Source organism: Blennius ocellaris (assembly GCF_963422515.1).
Source record: "Blennius ocellaris genome assembly, chromosome: 19".
Taxonomy (NCBI): Eukaryota; Metazoa; Chordata; class Actinopteri; order Blenniiformes; family Blenniidae; genus Blennius; species Blennius ocellaris.
Window position 1 is genome coordinate 7,112,527 of NC_137668.1, and position 15,195 is coordinate 7,127,721.

The following is a 15,195-nucleotide window of genomic DNA, read 5'->3' on the forward strand; positions in this document are numbered from 1 at the left end:
TCTAATTATAGGCCTATCTCAAAGCTGCCATTTTTATCAAAAATCTTAGAAAAAGTGGTGTATGCTCAATTACAGTTGCACCTTCAATTGTTTAATATTGGTGAAAAATTCCAGTCTGGCTTCAAATCGTTGCACAGCACTGAAACAGCTCTTTTAAAAGTTTTTAACGACCTTCTTTTAATAACCGACTCCGGCAGCTCAGCTGTTCTTGTGCTGTTAGATTTAACTGCAGCCTTCGACACTGTCGACCACAAGATTTTGATTTCCCGTCTTGAGTCTTGTGTGGGATTACGAGGTACAGTGCTCAACTGGTTTAAATCATATCTGACAGATCGGTCTTTCATTGTAAACATTGATTCTTTTAGTTCAAAAAGGGCCCCCTTGTCTTGCGGTGTGCCTCAAGGCTCAATTCTAGGACCCATTCTTTTTGCGCTGTACTTGCTGCCTTTGGGTTCCATATTTAAAAAATATGGCATTCAATTTCATTGCTTTGCAGATGACATACAAATGTATCTTCCCCTCAATGTGAACTCACCAAACATTTTGCATCAATGTCTTCAGGAAGTGAAGGACTGGATGTCCCTTAATTTTCTAAATTTGAACGAGGATAAAACAGAGATTGTTGTTTTTGGTGACCTCAATCTCTGTAAACATGCTCTTGGCCCACTTGAGTCTCGTTCTCAGTCCTGTGGCAAAGCTCTTGGTGTTTTTATTGATAGCTCTTTTAAGCTGGAAAAGCAGCTGAGCGCAGTGGTTAGAGCTGGCTTTTTTCATCTCAGGCTTCTTGGGAAGGTGAAGCGATACTTGCCCCCTAACCAATTCAAAACGGTCGTCCTTGCCCTTGTAACCAGTCGCCTGGACTACTGTAACTCACTTTATTTTGGCCTGAGCCAGTCCTCGATTCAGCGCCTTCAGATAGTACAAAATGCAGCTGCACGACTGCTCTCAGGAGCATCACGATATGACCACATCACTCCTGTGCTGGCATCTCTTCATTGGCTACCTGTTGAATTTAGAATAAATTTTAAAATCCTCTTGTTTGTTTTTAAATGGATTAGCTCCTCCTTATTTGTCAGAGTTGATTTCCCTGCACACTCCTGTCCGAGCTCTGAGGTCCGCTGAACACCATCTTCTAGACCATCCCAGGCCTAAACGTAAGAGCAGAGGGGACCGAGCCTTCGCTGTAGCCGGCCCTAAATTGTGGAATTCTCTCCCCTTACATATTAGAACTGCTACATCTTTGGAGAGTTTCAAGCGCTCGCTAAAGACTCACTTTTTTGCACTGGCCTTCGGCACGAGCTGAGCTGAGCATTTTTTATTTTTTCTTCTCATGTTGATTTTATTTTTCTATTTGTATTAAATGTGTATTGTTTTATTGTATGGATATGTACAGCACTTTGGGGCAGTGGCTGCTGTTTGTAAATGTGCTTTATAAATAAATTTAACCTTGACCTTGACCTTCGGGACTCGCAATTGACGACCCGAAAATGCATCCTCAAAACTTTGCATTGTCTGGTTCACCCCCCATAGTCGGAGATGTTTTTATATCTCAGCATCTTAGCTTGATGGAGCATCTATATTTTGAAGAAGTGGTCCAAGAATGGATCCCTGAGGAATGCCACATTTGATTTTTACACAGAGATTCATAATTGCTTCGTGACAAACAGACAAAGATATAAAGCAATTTAGCACAATGCCAGAAAGTCTCACAGTGTTTTACATCATGAAATCTCAAACTACAACTTTTTTCTTAAATGTGGTAGATTGTGACAGTACCAACTTTCACTCTTCCTTCTTTTAACACCTGTATGGTTAATGTGCAACCTTTTATTTTTTCACACGAGGCAGTTTTCTCAGAAATGAGTTATCAACTCTTGGAAAGGAACATTTCTAGGCCAAGCTGCAGCCTTCTCCAAACTATGAAGTACACTGACATTACCAACTTTGTGTAATCTTTTTTTTTTTTTGAATGATTCATGTTTTTATATTAAATATTAAAAATATGTATCATTAAAGATTTTCTTTGATGGCTGAAGCGTTTAAAAATATTTTAAAGAGCAATGTCAGAGCTGCCATGTGGCGTTGGTATCACAGTGGTTGAAACAACATTTGTAAATGAAGGCTTTGTATCCTGATTTCACCTCAGCTCTCTCATACTGCTTCTGTCTGTTCATCTTTTTGACATGTCTCATTGTGGTCAGAATCACCGGACGTGAGTACACAAACAGGGTAAATTACAGCTTGAACAGTACAAAGCATTTACATGTCTTGCTGTAATCTCATGAACTTGTTTAAGACATGACTGCAGCATCAACGTGCTCTGAATCACGGTTGGCGATTACCACAGAACACCATGTTATCTAGAATACAAATAACAATTGTTTCATGTCCACATGTAACTGCAGCAGTGATAATCTTGGTCCAGCAGTTGGTATTCCAGAACTTTCTCAGAATTTGTTCCTCAACTCTGACCGATGTACTTGTAGACCACGATTCGTCTTATTTGTTTCTATATTATGGTGAAAGTTTCTCTACTTTCTCCAGTCCCGCACTGGAGTTTTCTCACACACTCCCAGTTTCTCACACACTCCCAACTCTTTCTGATGCACATTTTATTATGATGAATTTGTATACTTCTGTCTGACTTTAGTTATTGGGTCCAATCCCATAGTAATGTTTTTTTAGTACTATAGTAGCATTCTGTTGTCACTATTAAGACAGTGCCTTCTTAAAGGCTGAATTGTTTTGTGAAAGATCCACCTGTTGCCTGCACTGTACACTCCCAAGGTTCCATAAAAGTAGCACAAGGTTACAAATGTTCTGAAATCCAACTTTAAAATTACCCAACATTCTTTATGAGACAAAAGCAAGATTTCCCAAACAACTACATTTTCAAAAAGTTTAACACTCATTTAACACACGAACAAACGATCGCACCATTGGGCAATTTAAATGGTTATGGATTGTAATACTAACTTGGAATTCTGTTTTAAAGCTCATCAGACAAAGAAACGCAACAGAACATTTATACCTACAAAGCCAACCATTTCACCACTGTCCTGTGCAGCACATGTCGCTTGTTTGACACTTCATCATTAGATCGGTTGTGTTTTCAAACTGTGGGAACAGTGGGGAGCACCAGAGCACCACAGGTGAATTGTTAATGCTTATTACAGATCGCAGTAATCACCTGTTTGTTTATAGGGGCTGATGACAGTAGGGAAGACATCACCTCACTGTTATTAGTGAGGTGTTGTACAAATTGCTTGCAGCTGCCTTCACTCGCGTACTCACAGCTTTGATATTGAATGTGCTGTTCCGGAGCACGGTGAACTCCTGGAGTAAATCAACCCTAATATTTCTACTTTAACTACAAGTTCCATTACACCGTAGGTGATCTGTGAGCTTTTTTAGCACCTCCATTTACATAGTAATGAGAAAAACGTATCATTAGTAGACTTCAGTGCCACCATACATGGAGCAGAAATTAAAACTGTGCAAGTTTTATGGCAGGACAAACACAACAGGGACCCAAAGTCTGAGTCCAAAACAACAACTGCATCCAGAAAGTAAGCAAACAAAGCACGTTGTGCTCCAGCTAATACAAAGATGTTCAAAAGAATCAACTGGGAAACCGCAACCGGAAAAGGAGCGTAAGAGTTTCTCAAACTTCCTCACCGACAACTGAAATGTCACCACAGAGGACCCGACGAGTCTGTTTTTCTGTAGATGAATCGACGTTTTCCTCATAAGCCTCCGGTTTCAACCTCAGCTTATGTTTGGGAGGCAATCACATCAGGGACTAATTAGTGCATGAAGCCTTAATGTTGGGGAGAAGACTCAGGTGCAAGTCTGTTTGTCTATTCAGTAGGTGCGTGGCATTATCTCCACACTCCGGAGAGGATTGTTGTTGCGTTCAGCAGCAGGGCCACAGTCCCTGGTGGAGTAGAACGACTCATTCTCTATGAAGACAATGTCTGTAAACCTTCAACGAAAGTCATAAAAAGTGTGCTAAGAGGCTTAAGAGAACAAAAGCTGTGCTATACTTGTATGTCTTTTTTTCATCTTTGGGAACTTTCAGAAGGGAACGTATTAATGTCCAGGTAGCAGAGTAGTAAACACCTCATGGCTTCAGTGACCTGGGTCTCTTTCTGAGTTACGGTCTGTCAGGATCTGTACACCAACTACTGACAGTAGGGACCATTGTGGTGGTTTGTCAGGCCTAAAGGCTTTTACACATTTTTTCCCAAACTTTTATTTTCATCAATCTAATGTCTATACACTGTACTGCATTTGTCAACTTAGGAGCTGGCCTGCTGAAGGTATAAAAATGGTCCAAATGGTGAAATTTAACATTGGGGTGCCTGTGGCTGAGTGGTCGTCTCTGAATCTAAAGGTTGCAGGTTCGATTCACCCCCCACCCCCCTGTCTGTATGTCAAAATGTCCTTGAACAAGACCAAACCCATTGGATGTTGTATCCATTGGTGTGGGGCAGTGGTGGCCGAGAGGCTGGAGAAGTGCAGTTGGGGTAAAGAGTTTGCAGATTTGAATCCCACATAGGTCACGTCACTTCTATGGGTCCCTGAGCAAGAACCGTCACCCCTCCATCAACTCTTGAGTGTACCCGAATACGGCTGCCCACTGCCTGCTGAAAATAAGGTGGGGAAATGGATAAAAAGGACTTTTCCCAAGGGGACAACAGCTTTTTGTCAGTCAGTTTGGTACATTTTTCAGATCAGAATTGAAATTCTCAAAACTATCTGTTCAATCTTCACATTATTGTCACAAAAAGCAGTTTCTCATTTCTTTGAACAAGTTTCAAATGCTTCAGTTCATCCATGCAAATGATGATGTACTCTGCTGTTTCCTACATTATCAATTGCTTATGTCATGTTGATCAAAATATACACTGCAATAGATCTCTGTTGAATAGCCTCACCCCCGCACAATATTTATGCATCAGTCAACATAGCATCAGTCTTTACATGCAAGCTGGTTGAACACGTTGTCATAATAAGTCAAGAATATTTCTATACATTTCCATTAGACTTCTTTTCCAATTGTGTCCTGACTTGGTAAATTGCTCCCAGGTGAATCTTGACTTTCTCTAACAAATCAATCAACTGGCAAGTGTATATATATATATATATATATATATATATATATATATATATACAGTACAGACCAAAAGTTTGGACACACCTTCTCATTCAAAGAGTTTTCTTTATTTTCATGACTATGAAAATTGTAGATTCACACTGAAGGCATCACAACTATGAATTAACACATGTGGAATTAAATACTTAACAAAAAAGTGTGAAACAACTGAAAATATGTCTTATATTCTAGGTTCTTCAAAGTTGCCACCTTTTGCTTTGATTACCGCTTCGCACACTCTTGGCATTCTCTTGATGAGCTTCAAGAGGTCGTCACCTGAAATGGTCTTCCAACAGTCTTGAATGAGTTTCCAGAGATTCTTAGCACTTGTTGGCCCTTTTGCCTTCACTCTGCGGTCCAGCTCAGCCCAAACATCTGGATTGGGTTCAGGTCTGGTGACTGTGGAGGCCAGGTCATCTGGCGCAGCACCCCATCACTCTCCTTCTTGGTCAAATAGCCCTGACACAGCCTGGAGGTGTTTGAGGTCATTGTCCTGTTGAAAAATAAATGATGGTCCAACTAAACGCAAACCGGATGGAATAGCATGTCGCTGCAAGATGCTGTGGCGCCATGCTGGTTCAGTCGGCCTTCAATTTTGAATAAATCCCCAACAGTGTGACCAGCAAAGCCCCCCCACACCATAACACCTCCTCCTCCATGCTTCACGGTGGGAACCAGGCATGTAGACTCCATCCGTTCACCTTTTCTGCGTCGAACAAAGACACAATGGTTGGAACCAAAGATCTCCAATCTGGACTCGTCAGACCAAAGCACAGATTTCCACTGGTCTAATGTCCATTCCTTGTGTTCTTTAGCCCAAACAAGTCTCTTCTGCTTGTTGCCTGTCCTTAGCAGTGGTTTCCTAGCAGCTATTCTTCCATGAAGGCCTGATTCACACAGTCTCCTCTTCACAGTTGTTCTAGAGATGTGTCTGCTGCTAGAACTCTGTGCGGCTTTGACCTGCTCTCTAATCTGAGCTGCTGTTAACCTGCCATTTCTGAGGCTGGTGACTCGGATGAACTTATCCTCCGCAGCAGAGGTGACTCTTGGTCTTCTTTCCTGGGCCGGTCCTCATGTGAGCCACTTTCTTTGTAGCGCTTGATGGTTTTTGCGACTGCACTTGGGGACACTTTCACAGTTTTCCCAATTTTTCGGACTGACTGACCTTCATTTCTTAAAGTAATGATGGCCACTCGTTTTTCTTTAGTTAGCTGCTTTTTTCTTGCCATAATACAAATTCTAGCAGTCTATTCAGTGGGACTATCAGCTGTGTGTCCACCTGACTTCTGCACAACACAACTTATGGTCCCAACCCCATTTATAAGGCAAGAAATCCCACTTATTAAACCTGACAGGGCTCACCTGTGAAATGAAAACCATTTCAGGTGAATACCTCTTGAAGCTCATCAAGAGAATGCCAAGAGTGTGCGAAGCGGTAATCAGAGCAAAAGGTGGCTACTTTGAAGAAACTAGAATATAAGGCGTATTTTCAGTTGTTTTACACTTTTTTGTTAAGTACATATTTCCACATGTGTTAATTCATAGTTTTGATGCCTTCAGTGTGAATCTACAATGTCAATAGTCATGAAAATAAAGGACACTCATTGAATGAGAAGGTGTGTCCAAACTTTTGGTCTGTACTGTATATATATATATAGGCGGAGCACAACACAATGTTGCACTTTCTGACGATGGAAGGAGAAAGAAATGGATGGGGTCGACAGCCAGAGAGAAGAGGAAGAGGAGTGAGGCTGCGTGGCGGATGAGGAGTTGGGAGGCAAAACAGAGGATGAGGCAGAAGAGTCCGAGGATATATGTGTGTTCCTGATGAAATAAGAGCCACACTTGTGTAGACCGTGTTCTCAATCATGGGCTTAAAATGGCCTTACAATGACCTTTACACATTTGCCATGGCTGTAGAAAAGATGCAATATGTGCTGTATGTGATGTAACTGTACCTTGCCCAAAATGAAAATGCATGTAATTCATCAAACTCATTTAGCATCTTCTGGATATAGCGTATGATGGAACTGGAAGCAAGTGAAACATGGAATGAGGCTGGCTTCAATCTAACAAAACGTAGAAGGCGCGGTTGAGATTTTGTCGGCCACAGAGCAACAGTTGATGTGCCAGGCTAACGGGGCAGGAACATAGCCATGGGTGCTACCATCTCTGAGAAAGGCATAATAAGGCATACTCCCATTATTGGGCCGTATAATACAGAGCGTCTTGTGACCTTTTTAGACATTCTCTACAGGGATCTCATCCCTGAAGTAGAGAGGGGTCAGATTGGAGATGACCTACCGAAGTACATACTAGTTTTGGGATAGTGTCAGTTTCCATTGCTCCAACATCATCAGGCAATGGTTTGCGGCCTTCAACAGGATGCTGACAGAGTTCCTCCTACCCCACTCCCCATTCCTTAATCTCATTGAGGATTTTTTCTCAGCGTGGAGATGGAAGGCACATGATTGCCAGCCACATACACAGATGACCCTCCTGGCGGCCATGGATGCAGTGTGTGATGACATCACAGCAGATTGCCTGCAGACGCTGTATAATACACTCAAATATTCTTTCCACGCTGCATCGCAAGAGAAAATATTCATTGTGATGTGGATGAGAATTTGTGGCCCAACAGAGAGGAACATCGGGTGGTGTAGGAGAACTGCACTGTAACTCCTACAGCACATAGTTTTCCCTCGGGGGATTGTCCTCGGTTTACATTTCTACTTTTGTGTCTTTTTACTTTTTCCTTTGTATGATGCAGTGCTGTCTTTTCCTTTCTGTATCACGATGACGTGGTCTGTCAACAAATTACAATGCAAACAATAAAAGCTTGAATGTGAATTTTGTCCAGTCTCTTGAAATCAAACTCGCATACACTATGTAACCTATAAACTATAAAACCTCCAATATGCAGTAATTGTCATTAAAACTTTAGCCATAGTTTACATCAGAACATCTCCCCAAAGTACAGTTATATTGACAGCATGACAAAGCAATTTGACTGTCTTATTCATACACAATGACTTGTCATTCTGATAGCACTGATGTTCATTGACACGGATATTTACTTTTGAGAGATGAACTGAGGATTTTGAGCAAGAGAGTGACGTTTGCAAGTAACCCATGGTGTTTTGCTATTTCTACAAATTGCTTTGAGAAATGCACTTATGTACCACCTACTGAGAAAAACTGTATTAAAGTATGTTTAGTTTATGGAATGTTGTGTACTGACATACACCCAGATGTAATAATATAAGCGTGTTTGCTTTCAGAATGTCGGATCCAGATCATGGCAAATGCTGGGAAGAGATCATGCCAATAGATTTACTGAATTTTCTTCTGAGTATATTTTTTCTTAAAATGTGTGAAATGAAGATGAAAAAAAAAATAATTCAATTATGGCTTTTCCTTCTCAGAGGTGATGGTCACATTCCATCAATAATCTTTGGTGTCCATAAACATTTATGCTGAAGAAAGTCCTCTTCTCTTTTCCCTCTCAGGTGTTGATCATCTTTTGAACGAGCTGGTCTGGATTTATTCTAAACTTTAATTGTTTGTTGCTGACTTTCGCCTCCAGCAGTATGAACAGTTTCAATGCAAAAATACTAGCCAGATGATATTTCCACCGTTTTTTTTTTGTGGGTTTTTTTGGTGTGTAAAAAAAATCTGTGAGAAATATCTAGATTGGCAGCACTCCAGGAAAGAGCGAGGGTATCGTAACTGAACAGGGTTTCAGACATGAACCTCCAGAGAGGCACACAGTGTTCTCTAGCCAAGATTCACACTGTTATCAACCTGCGAAAAACTGGGAAAGTCATAAATGCTTCATGCACACAGGCTGACTCACAACAGAACAAAACAGGAACTTAACTGAGTTTAACTTGAAGGCACTGAGAATAAACATGCAACACTTTTTCTTGGCAGTGCAAATAGATTTGAGTCAAAGATCTGAGAGGAAGCAAACACCCTTTTTATCGTCTACTCTTTATGAGGCACATATGACAATATTTGGAAAATGTGATCTCTCGAGAGATGCTGAGGGGTATTTCAAGGCTTCTTTTTCACTTTCTGTAACTTTTCAAAGGCATTCAATGCCAATGTATGTCATTATTATATAATAACACAAAAAACAATTGAACAGACTCTCACATTTAAAATGAGGTGAATTTCTCACCAGGTTATATAAAGGATTATGCAATTTCCACAGTAACTATTTGCATAAAAGATGCTTTGAAAATGAATCCCTATATAAGCATTGTGTGTATGATTAAAAACTGAACATACTGATTTGTCTAGACTTTGCAGAAACATTTGGTAATTTTCATCATATTTTAATGTAAATGCACCCTTTCTGTGCAGATTCTGTTCATGTCGGTCAGGAGATGAGGACTCAGAATGTCACATGCCACCATTGGAGACGGGAAAAATACTTTCTAATGCCAAACTCAAAACCAAAATTTCAAGTCTTCTAAGATTGAAGGAGCAGGGAGTGTAATCTCACAGACATGAAAGCTGAGGCACCAACACACAGGAGAACATTCCACACAAGAGAGACACAAGAGGAACACAGACACACTGACAACCAGAGCAAACAAGACAAGTCCATTATATAGCCCAGCCACCAGGTGATGGTAATCACATACTCAGGCACAGCTGAAACACATCAGGGCGGTAAACAGCAATCAAACATGAGGGGAGCCACGGAGCCTGAAACAAGAGACAGCAAGCGCCACCTCATTTAGTGCATAACACAGGTAGTTTATGTCATGTGAATTCTGATATATTTAGGTTGAAGGAAATGAAAAAAAAAAATTCTCAAACTGTAGTCTTTTGCTCAAACACGTTACTGATATCGTGTTCATCGTATTACAATGATAGATAGATAGATAGATAGATAGATAGATAGATAGATTTTGTAGAATATATTTGTATTATGTGTATCTTTTGACATAAATAATATAAAACATGATTTTCTTTTTCATCTTTCATCTAACTCACATTTTCATTTTCTTCTGAATAGTTAATTATAAATTCATTACTGCACTGAAATGACCTGAGATTTACTGTTTTGGTGCTTTTCTATAGGTTACATTTTAAAACAATTAATTGCATTAAGTGACGCATATTCATATGAAGAGGTTTCATTTTCTAATAATATAACAGAAGTACTTGATGAGTCCCATTCAGCATGTAGCTTTGCATTAGTCACAGACTGGTGAAGAAAATGTGTCCACGCTCCTCCCCGGCACAACTTCTTTTTAAGGCGATCTAGGTCAGCTGTCTCAGTGATCGTGCTTTTCTCAACTGTGTGGGTTTTTTTCCCCTCCGACTCCTCAGATCTTCATAGTTCATTCCATCATGTCACCACAAATGAAGTTTCACTGCAGAGGTGATGCAGGGAGACGAATTGCTAATCAACACATTTACATGTTTATTTACCCGAAAACAGTGAATGTGCATTACAGCCACGGGATTATTTGAGTGCATATGCTGTTTTGTTTTTTTTAAGCTTGATATCAAAGGCGTACCGTCTCCAACATTTTAGTCGCTCAAATGCCAGATGAAGACGCCACATTGATAAGTCAGTTTGCATCTATTGAAATCTCTACTTTGACCAAAAAAAAAAAAAAAAGAAAAAAGAAAAAACAGCAAACAAACCTCTGCTGCCCAAACTTCAGGGTGAAACAACTTTAATGAATCATTAGCTTGAATTTGAAAGGATTTTTGGTCTCTTTGATCTTTTTATTTCCAATTCACCTTCACATACTCCAGAGTCATGAACATTTATAATATGCAAAGCCTTCCTCCATTAAACCATACTATGTGAAAGCTTCAAACCTTCTTAGAAGCGTCTGACCTCAAACGCTATGAAAAGCAGTGCCAGCTGGCTTCACTGGCCCTGAGGTCTTACTTACACAACCTACTGGGAAAAAAAAGAGAAGTGAGGGTGAAAAAAGCCAACAGATATACACCTTACCTCTCAAACTCTCAGATATACAAACATAAATCCACATCCATCCTTGACCTGATATGCAAAATGTAATTAAAGCCGCATAAACAAACTGCTGCGGGATGCACGGCTGCTCATCTCAAAGATATAAGGGTGTTAAGGGTGAAGGAGGCAGTAAAGCATCGGGAGTACCATCACTGCTCCAGTATTTTTTTTCGATAATCCATTCTGCTGCGTTTGACAAAAGATAAAAACCAAGGGACCTATTTCCCCCAACAAATATCCTCATAGGGGCCAATGAGATATTACCCCCAGCCTTATCTTCCAAACATATGGGCAGAGCTTTGATAGATCGTGTCTCCATAAGAAAGAAATCTTTATTCATGTGGTGACGGTTTAATCCATGTTAACCTCCCTCACTGTCCTACACTTATCTCACCACTCTTTTTTTTTTTTTTTTTTTTTACTTCCCATACAAGCAAAATTTGGCCCTCTTCTGGAAACTTTTTAATTAATTAACAGTTGGTTTCTTTTCTCTACTGAATCCCGCTCTGTAAAGTGTCATGTCTGCTTAATTTCCTATCAAGTAACTAATTGCTAAGAGATTGGTTTTTCTGGTCATGGATGAAAAATCCCCCCATTTGAAAAAGGTTTTCTTTTTTTCCTCCTCCACAAGATTTGTCTTCGTCACAAACTGCATGCCTATGGACGTGATATGAGAACATGCAGTGCACAATAGAACGAAGTCACATCAGTGTAGGATATTATGTTGATTTCACATCATTAGTTGGGGAAGGAGGCGCGGCGGTGGCGGTGCGGCGTACAGGACGGCGTGATCCATTAGGGGTCAGATCCAAAGCTATCAAATCGAATGGGATCCTTAATTACACATATAGGAAAATTGGCTAATTGTACAGCTAAATAATTTAGAGGAGGTGAATAATTTCCTGCCCCAGGGCTGTTTATTGACTTGGACATCATCAACTGTGCAAAAGTCTGTTTGTGTATATTGCAAGCCTGATTATAAAAAGGCTGGATGTTTGCTGTATGGGTTCCCACCTTGGGGTCTGGTTTACTAAGATCTTGTCTGCGAACTTGCATGTTTATGCAGTTTTGTTGAGCTTTTCATGCAATCAATTGAGAGAAAAATCATGACTGATATGACATGCAATGATTGGGGTTTGACCATAAGCCAATCACTCATTGAGTTGTGTTGACCAATGAGTGCTTAGAAAAGGCGATAAGCCTTCACATGCACAAATTGAAATGTGACATCATGAGTGTGAGGAAGTCATCAAGTCTAAACAAACATTACACCAAATTGTCTTTGTTTTCTCTTTTTTTTTCCTTCAGTCAAGTGGGGTTTTGCAACAAACCGTTATATTATAATACGTTATATTTTTGACTGGATTCTCCCATCTGTGGATATTTCTGACGAAGACTGGAGAATCCAGGTCAAACATGTCAAAGGTACGTTGCAAAAGCCAACTTGGCTGCACAGAAGAAAACTACTGAAGGCATACTGAGCTCAATTGAGCTTTTACACCAAATTAATCTGAATCTGACCAAATAAAGACACAATAGAGAGTTCTCACAAAGTGAAATCTGTGGGAAAAGAGAAACAACTGAAAACCTTCCGAAAATATGGCAAAGATGGGATACAACACATAGAACACAGGTGCTGTTGATAGATTGGGTCATCACTCAAATGGTTTGTTGCAAGTTTGTTCTGCCATCTGTCCATAACGTTCTACTTTATGTGGCCCAAATGATTTCACATTGGGATAGAACAGGTGGGAGGTTGAGGAGCTGAGAATTTTCACACCTTAATAAACCTCAAAAACTTTCACATTCACTTTTGAGACCGGATCAAACATCCTGGAAAACGTCGTACGAGTACAACAGCTGCTCATTTGGGGACTCATCTGTTCCCCGAAGAAAACACTGACCACAGAGGAAGAAGCACGGCTCATCGATTGGTCAGGACTAAAAGTGGATGTCCCGCCTCTTTAGCCCATTGGTTGCTAAGCTAGTTAGCTCGTACCTAATGGGTAGCCACAAACAACCACAATATTGTCTTCAGACCAGATATCAATGAGCGTCTTCCTTACTACTTCTTCCTCTCTCCTTTCTTTCGACTCTCTACTCCACGTCTGCTGCGAGATTTTTTTCAACTTTTTCTTTCTGTATCTGCTTCTTCTTGTTCGCGTGGTTAACTTTGTTTGTTTACTACGCAGAATGCATTGTGCACTACATCTCGTCCTCTCACCCCACCCGCTAGAAAGATCGTTTGTAAATGAACCGAGACCAAGCATTTCAAAGGGATCAGAGATCTCTGAGTTTGGTTCAGAGTTCGTAGGTGTGTTCACGTTGCTCAAATGAAATGCTTTTTCCCTGAAGAGACTCTGGTCTGGATCAAACAGGGGAATGTGAACGCGCCCTAAGTTTAGCATGTGTGATCCTGCGCTACTCTATTTAGATTCTGAAAAGCATTTATTTGATATTTTCAGTCCAGTCTGCTTGTGGAGCAACTGTAATCATTGTGCAGCTGAGATAAATGTCCCCCACCCCCTCTGGTAAAAATAATGAGGCACAAGAAGGTGGTACTAAGACCAAAGGTGGGTATCTGTATCTTTTCCATCCCTCCGAGCAAACTAACTGCAACCTGCAAATGATGAGCTCACCAAATTTAGACTCCATACCTTTACTTTATAAACTCCACAGTGACATGCAAGCATCGTCTGTGACACAGGCTGCTGAGAGGTTTGTTAGTTTTGTGCGCTAAAAAAAAAGAAATAAAAACTCCAGGCCTCCCAGTGGTAAAGAGGTGGTGAAGAGGGTCACGGTCTGACTTCTGACAGGCCACTGCAAAGGACTCCTGAGCCAGACTTTTGACCGCTAAATGTCAAAACTGTTAAACTACCAAGTCCCAGGAGAATATGGACTAGAAGTCATAACACCCTGGAGGCAAACATTGTTGTTATTGTCCAGCTGCCCCTGCATGTGCAAAAGAACTATTTACTACAGCTGTGGTGCAGTAGTGTTTCTAAGAATTCTGCTTGTGAGACACAAATCATATCCATTTCAAGTTTTTCCCTCCATGAATGTGGAATATTGGATGTTTGTTTTAAATCAGACAAATATTGGGAAAAGTTCACGCGTTCATTATTCACACGTTCATTATTGTCTAATGCCCAGCATGCAATGTGATTTACTACCTCTATAGACGTTTGCCTCAGCTGTCTTTCCATGACTTTTGTTTGCACACTTATGTTTCATATTTTCTATTTTGTCCACTCAAACTTTACCTCTTTGAAATCTCCTGCATTTTCATTTCTTTCTCCTTTCTCCAGATTCAGATTTATTTGCCGCTACGCCAAGAAGTAGTTAACAACTCATCGCTCCATGCAATCACTCCATGAACACAGAAGCAAAGCCTCTTCTAGCCGATTGTTCTTGTGTAAACAGGGTTTAAAACATGCAAAACCCTTGTTGGAATAGTCCTGTTTTGCATCATGTCATGTTTTGTTCTCAGTGAACTGCTTGCAAAATGCATGCAAACTCAAATCATTTGTTTGCAATTTAGCACCTTTTATGCAAAATCTTTCTTAGCCAGTCCCTTAGTTAGTCAACAATTTTTTTTTTTTACACAAATTTAGGCTCAGATGGTTTGCCAAAATCAAGTTAAAAAAAAAAAAAAGAAGAAGAAGTCAAAAACAAGCTGAAAATAGCACCTTGAGATAGAAAAAAAAATTCTGCTTCTTTTGAAAAAATTTCAGCTAACATCTTTTAAACTTTGTACTTACAGGCAGTTTTACAGTTTCGGGTCATTCGGCTGCCACATGGCGGTAACCACACATCTTTCATCGCAGCTCTGGCTTTATCCACACAGAGAAAAAGAAATCCCAGTTCTGACTTGTTTACAAAGACAGCCCTCTTGGGCAGGTGCTGGTATATTTTGTTGCCTGAGGAAAGTAATGTTGACACTTTAGGAGCCCAGAAGTCATCAGAAAGTTGCAGTTTGGCAGTTTTCCCTCGGCAGCGACACCAGGAGGGGAAAGATTTTGTGAAGAATTAG